The 9896-nt window shown below is 32.4% G+C and overlaps 1 pseudogene; it reads left to right on the top strand.

The window, feature by feature from the left end:
• The first annotated feature begins 5044 nt into the window (after window positions 1-5044).
• On the top strand, window positions 5045-9073 carry LOC120155975 (annotated as a pseudogene).
• Window positions 9074-9896: the final 823 nt, after the last annotated feature.

Here is a 9896-nt window from a genome sequence, read left to right as displayed (position 1 = left end):
TCACTAAATTTAAAAAAAAAAAGTATTGATCACTTACGTTATCATTCTATTAAGTTTTGATTACTTGGACGTTGAATATCGTTAGTTTAATGACGTGACTCGTTAGTTACATGGTTTAATTTTTATTTTAACTCTTAAGCTTTAGACAAAATATTGATTATGTATTTTTTTGTAAATTCAAATTAGTTTAGGGTCAAACATTTCAATCTACCCATTTTTTAATATTTTTTCTCCCAACCCCCAATATTGCTCTTCACGCCGCTTCTTCTTCTTCAAAAATCTCTGTTCCATTGCAATAGTTTTCTTGTTTCTAATTATTAGTTGTAATTTTTTAAAGTCAAAATATATGTATTCTTAATTGTAAGAGAATTTTTAAAAATAAGTAATGAATTCGTGAAAAATACAAAGGATTCGTCATTAAAACTTTGAAAAAATTCACCACCACCACTATGTCACCGCCTCGAGTCGAGAAAACTAGAGCTTCTTCAATGAAGGTGATATTGATGAACACAATACCAGGTTTTCATCTCTGACGTGTTGTTGACCAACGAAATCCCCGTGATGCAAAAGATCGTTGAGAACGTTTCGTCACATCCGAACGTGACGATCTCCACGATGTTCACGAAAATCAAATCTACGTTCACTTAGTACTAGAGCTCTATTCCAACGATGAGTTGTTCTATCAGGCCATCGTCGAAATGAGGTACTCGGAGGTCGGCGCAGTGATGGTGGTACAACAGATCGCGTAAGCTGTAAGGTTAACGACGATCTATAATCGAAAAAATGTTTGTTCTTGAGCAAAAACAAAGATTCGGCGTTGAAGATCATGTATTTTGGATTGAAATTAATGAATGAATTCATAGATCCAGTTATCGAGTTGTTTGAATCCATTAATTATGTTTCACAAGAGGTGTTTTCTCAAGGGAAATTCATCACAAAAAATGATATTCGATTAGTAGGTTATTTGGATCCATTGATTTTTCTTCTTGTTCCTTGTTGGATTTAGCATTATGCAATTTTAATCTTTGAAAATTGAATTTTAGTTTGTATAACTAAGATTACCCAACTTCATTTTATCTTTAGATGTCTACCCTCATTTTTCTCTTAATTTATGATGTTATTATTTATTATCCGAAGTTGAAAATCTTTCATTATTCTTAAAATACAACATGAGTTCTTGAAAGATGGAAAGTGGAACAATGGAGTAGAGATGTCTAAAGAAGAATTAGGGAGAAGATGAACACCAATGGGGTTGGGAAGAAAACCTATTAAAAATAGATAACTTAAAATATTGTTTCCAAACTAATTCGGATTTACAAAAGACCCATAATTAATATTTTGTCTAAAGTGTAGGGGTTAAAATAAAATTTAAAACATTTTACTAACGATCCACGCCATCAAACTAACGACATTGAACGTCCAAGTGACCAAAACTTAATAAAACGATAACGTAAGTATCAAAACTAACTAAAATGATAGCGTAACTGGCCAAAACTTATGTTTTTTTAAATTTAGTGAGCAAAAGTGTACAAAAATGAAAGGAAAGTGACAAAACTTAATCCATGTATTATCTACGTGGAAATGATGAAATTTTATTTTTATATATTTACAGTGCCACGTCAGTAAACCGTTAAAGGTTTGACGATCGTTAACCTTTAGTGAATACATCTTAATTAAAACAAAATGAAAGTGATCAAATCTTATGTTTTCTGAATTCAGTGAGGAAAAGTTTATAAAACTCAAACGAAAATAACCATTTATGTAGTTTACCCTTTTTAAATCATAATTAAACATTACATTTTTTTATTGGTTATCCAACATTAAAATATTAACGACAATATTGATGTGATATTTTTAATTTTTTTTCACTTTCCACTTCATTATTCTTTTATTATTTTTTACAATATGGAGAAAGTTGAAATCGAACTTAGACCCTCTCAAAAGAATATCATGCTTTTTTTAGTGAGCAGTTGGGTGTTTAATAAAATTTCTTCATGGTTTCTATTTAAATTTTGATGTTTTTATTAGATAACTTATTAAACATGATAAAGAAAACAATTTACAATCGAATTTATTTATTTTTGTTTGCTCTTACAATTCTATTTTTAAATATTTTTTTAGAGGCCTAATTTTTATGTTCACCCCACACCACTAAAATCTCATAAATGGGTCTAGTAAGAATGTGTGTTATTTCGGCAGTAAACAATTCACTTTTTAATTTGGATGGAAAGGAGTAGTCACTAGTAGGGTGAGCATTCGATCAAGTCGAGTCTAATCGATTCAAAAAAATTGAGTTATTCGAGTTGACGAGTCATATTTTATAACTCGAACTTGACTTATAATTTTTTCGAGTCGAATTTAAGAAATTTGAGTCAAGTTATTCGAGTTTCTATTATAATTATTTATAAGTATAAGATATATATTTCATAATCTTTTCTCATTATAATGTTATTTAATATACTAGATACAATCTAAAATTATAAAATATATTCATAATGTTATATTTTAAAGAAAGTATTTTTGAGAGTAAAAATATTTATGAGAGTATAAAGGAGCCAAGGAATGGATGAGAAAAAAGAATTTGTAAACAATTACAGTCAAAAGACCAAATTGAGTATGTAGTTCAAATTCAATAAAAAATAGATTTAAAATAAATAAGGAATTGAAGGAATAATGAAATCAGTGACTAAATTATAAAATTGTCAAAATATTTAGTCAATTTTTTTATTTTTGAATAACTAAAAAATTTCAAATTTCAACTCGACTCGAACTCGAAAACTAAATTGATAATTCAAGTTAACTTGAATAACTCGAATTAATCAAATAACTCGACTTGAGTAACTCAAAATAAAAAACAAAATCAATTTTTCAAATCAAATCGAGTTTTACTCATAGCTAATCACTAGTCAATTGTCTGGAGAAGTGCTCAAAACAATAAACAACGCTTAAACAAAGAAGGGAGAGAATCCAAGAAGAAAAACAAAAAAAGGAAGTAAAATAATATCCCTTTCTCTCAATGCCTTTGGGATTATATACTTGATTTTTTGGCCCAATGCAGCAGGCGGGTGAATTATTTGGCCCAATAGGACACCCCGAAAATTATTTTAGGATCTACGATATTTTTTACAATGAGGGTGATGAGTTTCATGGGATATAATTTTTTTATTCTGTGCCCAATACTTTAATATTTCATTTGGAACTCGTCACCTTGAGGTGACAGTTCCATTAAAAAATATTTTTCAAGATTATTAAGTGAATTTTTTTAAAAGGACCACATTTTTTTGCTCTCCAAAATGTGGTAGACTATGCTGAAAAGAAAAGAAAACTACAAACTTAGTACATTAACATGAGGACATAAATAGGACTAATCTTACGAACACCATAAATATTAAATAAAATCATTAACATAACAATATTGATTAAGAAGTTTTAATTATGGTAATCAATAGACTCGTCAGAAGAAAGATTACGTTCTTCAATTCCTCATTCTTTTTGTTGTTGTCGTTCACGTACGAATTGGAACTATACTTGTGGGTCTCTATCATCTATGTTTTTTCTTGGTCATTTTTCTGAGTTGGTGGGATTTTCGAGCTGTAAGCAACATCCTCAATAGTACGAGCAAGGTCAAGATCATTGAACTCTACAAACAAATCGATATTAGACAAAGATTGATAGAAATATGTCTCAATCATGCCAGCAAAGTCTACATCATCGCTTAGATGAAACCTCGTGCATGATACTGTAAATTTATAATATATAGAAGATACTCTTCTACTAGTTCCAAGTAGAACTCTTGTTTCTATACTAGACTTCAACTTGTGTAGTTGGATTTTTTTGGGAAACACATGGTTGTAGATTTGCAATCGTAAAAAATAGTTGCGCAAAGAGTTGACATATTAATAGTTACTGAAGATGTTAATGCACCACTATTTCACCCATTTTCTGAACAGTTGCTTGAATTCTGCATTAAATGACCTTTGAAAAGTAGCTAAAACTGTGCATTATTACTACAATAAATGACCTCTGAAAAGTAGCTGAAACAGTGCATTAATTGAGCAAAAAAAAGTAGTTGAAGCAGTGAATAATTTGGCCTGGTTAAAACACATGTTTTTTATGATTTGAAGTGATAATGCAACACTATTTTCACCCATTTTCTGAACAGTTGCTTGAATTTTGCGTTAAATGTCCTCTGAAAAGTAGCTGAAATAGTCCATTATTGCAACAATAAATGACTTCTGAAAAGTAACTGAAACGGTGCATTAATTGAGCACCGAAATACATTTGGTTATATTCCATCTTATTACAAGTCCTGGTTGGCCAAACGAAAAGTTATGGTACTACTCTACGGTGATTGGGATCAGTCGTACAATGAGCTACCTCATTTGTTGCACAAGATGGAATATTTCATCTTAGGGACCATTGTTCACTCATACACTTATCCTGTAAGCATATTTGATGGACAAGTTATCCTTGGGAAGTGAGTTTTCGGAGGCTTGTTCTGGGCTTTCAAGTATCAAATTGAAGGCTTCCGTTATTGCAAATAGATAATTCAAGTGGATGGCACTTTTCTGTATGACTTATACAAATACGTCCTTATGGTAGCTGTTGTACAAGATGGTGACAGAAACATCTTCCGCTTTGCCTTCACCATTGTAAAAAATGAGTACGAGGAAACGTGGAATTTATTTCTGTCAAACTTGCGCTCCCATGTTGTCACCCAAGATGGTATTTGTATGATCTCAAACCATTCGCCTGGGTTGTTGGCCATGATTAACAGACCGAGAAGTAGGTGATAATCTCCTCATACATTCCCTGCATATTTCATATGCCATATTGCTTCAAATGCTATGACAAGGTTCAATAACAATAATATAAAGAAAGAGATTATCAGTATGGGTAACTTATTCGGTTTCACTTTTCATTTTTTGGTTTTAGTCTTCATTTAAAATTATTATACTTACAACTAAATATTTTTCCAAGCTATGCATCACTGAAACCGAGCTTCCGTGCAAGACTGGAAAATTTAAAAAAGTATGGAGAAGAGATGTATAATAACTTTGCAGCTGAGATACCTCGGGAAAGATGGGCACAGTCATATGACGATCAAGGTCGACGTTACGGTCATATGACAACCAATCTTGTCAAGTGTATCAATTCAGTGCTAAAAGGGACTAGACATCTTCTGGTGATAAGTATTGTTCAGGAGACACACTTCAGGTTGGGTAAAGTTTGGGCAGACAAAAGTGCCCAGGTAGAGGCAATGCTCAACGAAGGTAGAAATTGGGCTCCAGATCTGGAGAAAACAATGAACAAAATTCAACATCAAGCAACATCAATGCATGTTCATAATTTCTTCATACTGTAATATGATTATATTATCCAAGCACTTGTTTGACCACATGAGGGCAGGACTTCTGCCACATGTACTAGTAATCTGAATAGAAGATGGTGTGATTGTGGTTGATTTCAAGCCTTCAGATACCCATGCGCTTATGCAGTTGTTGCATGTGTGTATTTGAATGTAGATACACACATTTACGTTGATGATTGTTATAGCTTGCATAATATGTGCAATATATATAGTTGCGAGTTCAAGTACCTCCCGAACGATGCATATTGGCCACCTACTGTCTCTGAAGAATGGTTTTCCAATCCGCAATTACGAAAGAAGTTGAGGGGTCGTCCTAAATCTAATCGAATTCATACTGATACGGATGACCCTCAAAGAGAGCAAGGTCTGCCGAAGCTATGTGGCCACTGTAAAGGTGAAGGCCACAATAGGAAGATTGTCCACATCTCCCAAGATATTGAGCAGGCTGATAAATCCTTTGTAATCGTATTTGTACCGATTTTACAAATATCAACGGTCATTTTTTCAATTTTTTACGTTTCATATATAATTGCAAACTATAATGCTTAACTAAAGTCAAATTCATACACTTATTTAAAACATTTTCTCAACAAAATAAAATATTTTCCTCTCAGTTTTCACAATATTTTTCTTATTTGCATTCTTTTCGATGACTCATTTGCTGCGTCGGCTTGCTAGCTCTCCATTCTTCTTCTTATCATTTTCTTTTTACTTCTTCTTCTTCTTCTTCTCCTCATACTAATCTTCAACTCCTTATGTTGATCAATAATAGACTTTATTGATTCTTTCACCCACTCCTAATATTAAGACGAGCTGAATCCGAATCATCTGAAGAGTAATCAGACCAAAGATGATATTCTGAAAATTGTTTGAAATATTCTTTGCACAAGTGCATTTTTACTTCTCCTATAAATCTATCAACCAGCCCAATTCTTATTTATAGTTAAAATTTTAGAAAAAAAGAAAGTTGAAACTCGTCACATCGAGGTGATGAGTTCCAATAACTTTTTTCAAATCTAAAACGACTATAAAATTTTAAACCTATAGAACTCGTCACCTCAAGGTGAGGAGTATCACGTTTTGTTTTTGAAAAAAATAAATTCACTTAATAATCTGAAAAAAATAATTTTTATTAATAAAACTCGTTATTTTGAAGAAATATTAAAATATTGGGATGAGATAAAAAATTATATTCTATAAAACTCATCACTTCGAGGTGACGAGTTCGTCATACGCTATATAAAATATCGTAAATCTTAAAATAATTTATGGGTGCCTATTAGGCCAAATAATTATTCCGATTGCGGTAAGGGGCAAAAGAAAAAAAACCTATATACTTATTCTTGATACGTGCAGGCGTCAAGTTCAGTACTGCGCAATTATAATTTATAGGGCAATGATTTTCTTATGTAGTTAATCAGGGATGAATCCCCATGGTAAATGGAAGGGGTTATTACCCTTTCAAATATTTTTGGTATAATTGCATTTTAAGGTTTTTTTAAATTTAAATATTAATTAAATAAGACTTCTACCTTCTAATTTTTAGATTTAAATACTTTATAGATTATTATCTTTATACAAAACTATTTTGCCCCTAAACATTTATCTTAACTTTGTCCTTGTAATCAATAACTCCACACTCAAAATAACCTCCGGTCTTTCGATAGCATTCCTTGTAATCAATAACTCCACACTCAAAATAACCTCCGGTCTTTCGATAGCATTCCGTCTTCGCCTACAAATCTTGCACTCAGGCAAAGTCAAAGACATGGTTGATTCTCCTAAACTTATCATTCAAGTAGAAGTCAATGGCCTTCTATCGGGTCCTACACTCGATATGTATCTTGATCTTTGTGACCTCTCAGACCTCTAAAATCTTGCGTCCTCTTGTCTTGGTTAATGTCTAATATAGTATTGTAGTATCGAAACTTTCTATGTTCTGGTTGTGAAACTCATCCACTAATCTCAATCTCACACTTTGAACTCTCTTTACTGTTTTAATTTTTTGTGTCAGCTCAAAGAATGGCTTAGACGAGTCTATCGATATATAATCCCTCTCTAGTTCCAATAGAGGCGTTCAAAATTGAGTATCCGTATTTTTAGGTTTCAAAATATTTGATATCTGGTTCTCTGAGTAATATATTTATTGGCCAGTGTCCTGACTTTTTAAGTTTGGGTACCCGTTAGTCGGATACCCATAAAACTCATGTACCCACATTTTCGGATCATGGTACCTGATTTATATATATATTTTCTTATTTTTTTGAAAAAAAAACACATATGAAACACAAAATTTAAAAATTTCATATTACATATTCCATACACAAAATAAATTAAATAAATTATTTAAAGTTAGTTTTAAATACATGCATACATACACAAATTAAATTTTAATTTAAAAAATGAAACATTAAAAATATTAATATTGTCGTGATTTTTCTTTTAAAACTCATGTTCATGTTGACAAAATAATAAAAAATTTTTTTTAAAAATTTTAAAAATTTAAAAATACATAATAGAAACCTATTAAGACATTAGGGATTTATATTTAATTTCAAGGTAAAATATTAAGAAAACTAAAATAGAAGTATAATTTAAAACTAAAAATATATATGCATGTAAATACTATCAGTTCAGGTTGAGTACATGGTTTAAAAAAATTGACATAGACCCGATCCAATTACCCTGGAAAAGTCACTGGTCGGGTACTCATACCGGTCGAATAATTTTTTAGAGAATTATCTTATTTTCTAAATTCGGGTCAACGTATCAATAGATCAAATCAATTGGATCGAATATTTTTGAACACCCTTAATCTCCACTAATTCCAAGGCATAACGATTCAATATAAATCTTATGTTTGCTGCTAAAAATAATACAATTGAATTTAATTAGAATAAATAAAATAATTAATTAAATTTAAGTTGATTGACATTATTATTATTGCATTATACAAAAATATAAAATAAAATATGATTAAACGTTTATCTTCCTATTTAATGATGAAGAAAATGTATGAGTAGTGTATAAACATCATATGAAAAGAATAATTAAAAAGGATAAACTTTCAATTAAATTACTAAAGCCGCGCCCACCTTTGAGAGGGACTACAAACATCGTACACTCCGTAACGTTACTTCTGCAAGTCGTGCCGTCGTTACTGGATTCAGGGCGGCACACTCCGTAACGTTCCCGTCGGCGGTGGGACCCGCAAGGCTTCCAAGCGTTCCCGGAGCTCTTCTGGGCCATCTCCCTCCGTGGCGACTTCGTCTTCCTCGAGCGTGACCCACGAAGCCAAGTCCGTCCATATGGCTGTCAATAATGCTGTTTTGGAGGCCGGAGCTAAACCGGAAGTGGGCTTGGCCGACGTGAATTTGAACGAAACCGTGGATCTTACCGTGAATGGAGGCTTCATTTCGTTCTTGAACTCCCAGGGAGAAGGGTACCTAACACTAGGTGTATACGGGCTGGGGGCTGGTTCTGGATTCGACGGGGTCTGGGGATACACCGGTAATGGTTACCTCGGTTTTATAGTGGCGGAGATGGCGATGAAGCAGGCGATGCTGTCGGTGGAACCACCGGATGTAATACATGGCAAGCAACAAGCAGTGTTGAAGGCGGCGGAGGGCTGATTGATGGGGATTGCTTCGCTAGGCCAGGCCTTGCAATTTCTGCACCAGGGAAAGGTTTGAAGTGAAAGGGCATTTCACGTGTTTGTTTTCTTCCTATTGGTTTAGCGTTTTCCAGTTTGATGGTTAGTGGTGCTTCTTGTTTTGATTGTGAAGTTTTAGTTGTCTTTGGTGGGTATATAGAGAAAGAGATGATTAATAGTTTCAAGTTTATGTAAATCTATGGCGTCTTTAATCGATATTGGGAATGGAATAAAACAGTTTATTTTCGTTGAGCTAACGAATTGTCTTTGGTTTTGATGCATTTTGTCCCAATAAGAGCATTTTCTTTTTCTTGTTTTTCTCTCAGGTCTGGGAAAGGACAAAGGTTGGGTTTCCTCTACAGCACAACACTCTCGAGTGATGCGTATGCCTGCAGGTTTTGGTTACCAACGGTCATAACTATTTTTTTATTTATTATTATTATTTTAAAATATAATTATGATTTTAATTTTGAAAAATTGATAATTTTAAATTAATTTGAAATTAAATTGAAAGGAGTCGCCATCGATCTTTAGGTTGGTCGAATACTAAAAATAATTTTAAAAAAATCGTTTTTTAAAGATAAAAATGGTCTTGGCCAAAGATTTAATTTAAAAAGGTTCGGGAATCGATTACGAGTGGGGAAGGATTAGCACCCCACAACACCCAAAATTTAGTACTGTATCGCTTATACCTTGTCATAAATAGTGGAATTTAAAATTTAAATCCAATTGAATATTAATTAAAATAAAAGGAAAAATACTTTCCTCGATAAGAAATACTGAGATTTGCAATCATCCGTCGGGAAAGCTACCTCGTCTATTTCTTACTCGTAAAGAATATTTTCCCTTTAAATTAAAAAATATCAAAAATTG

Source organism: Hibiscus syriacus, unplaced genomic scaffold (genome assembly GCF_006381635.1).
Source record: "Hibiscus syriacus cultivar Baekdansim isolate YM2019G1 unplaced genomic scaffold, ASM638163v2 tig00111210_pilon, whole genome shotgun sequence".
In the NCBI taxonomy this organism is placed as follows: Eukaryota; Viridiplantae; Streptophyta; class Magnoliopsida; order Malvales; family Malvaceae; genus Hibiscus; species Hibiscus syriacus.
This window is presented reverse-complemented; position numbering and strand designations above follow the sequence as displayed.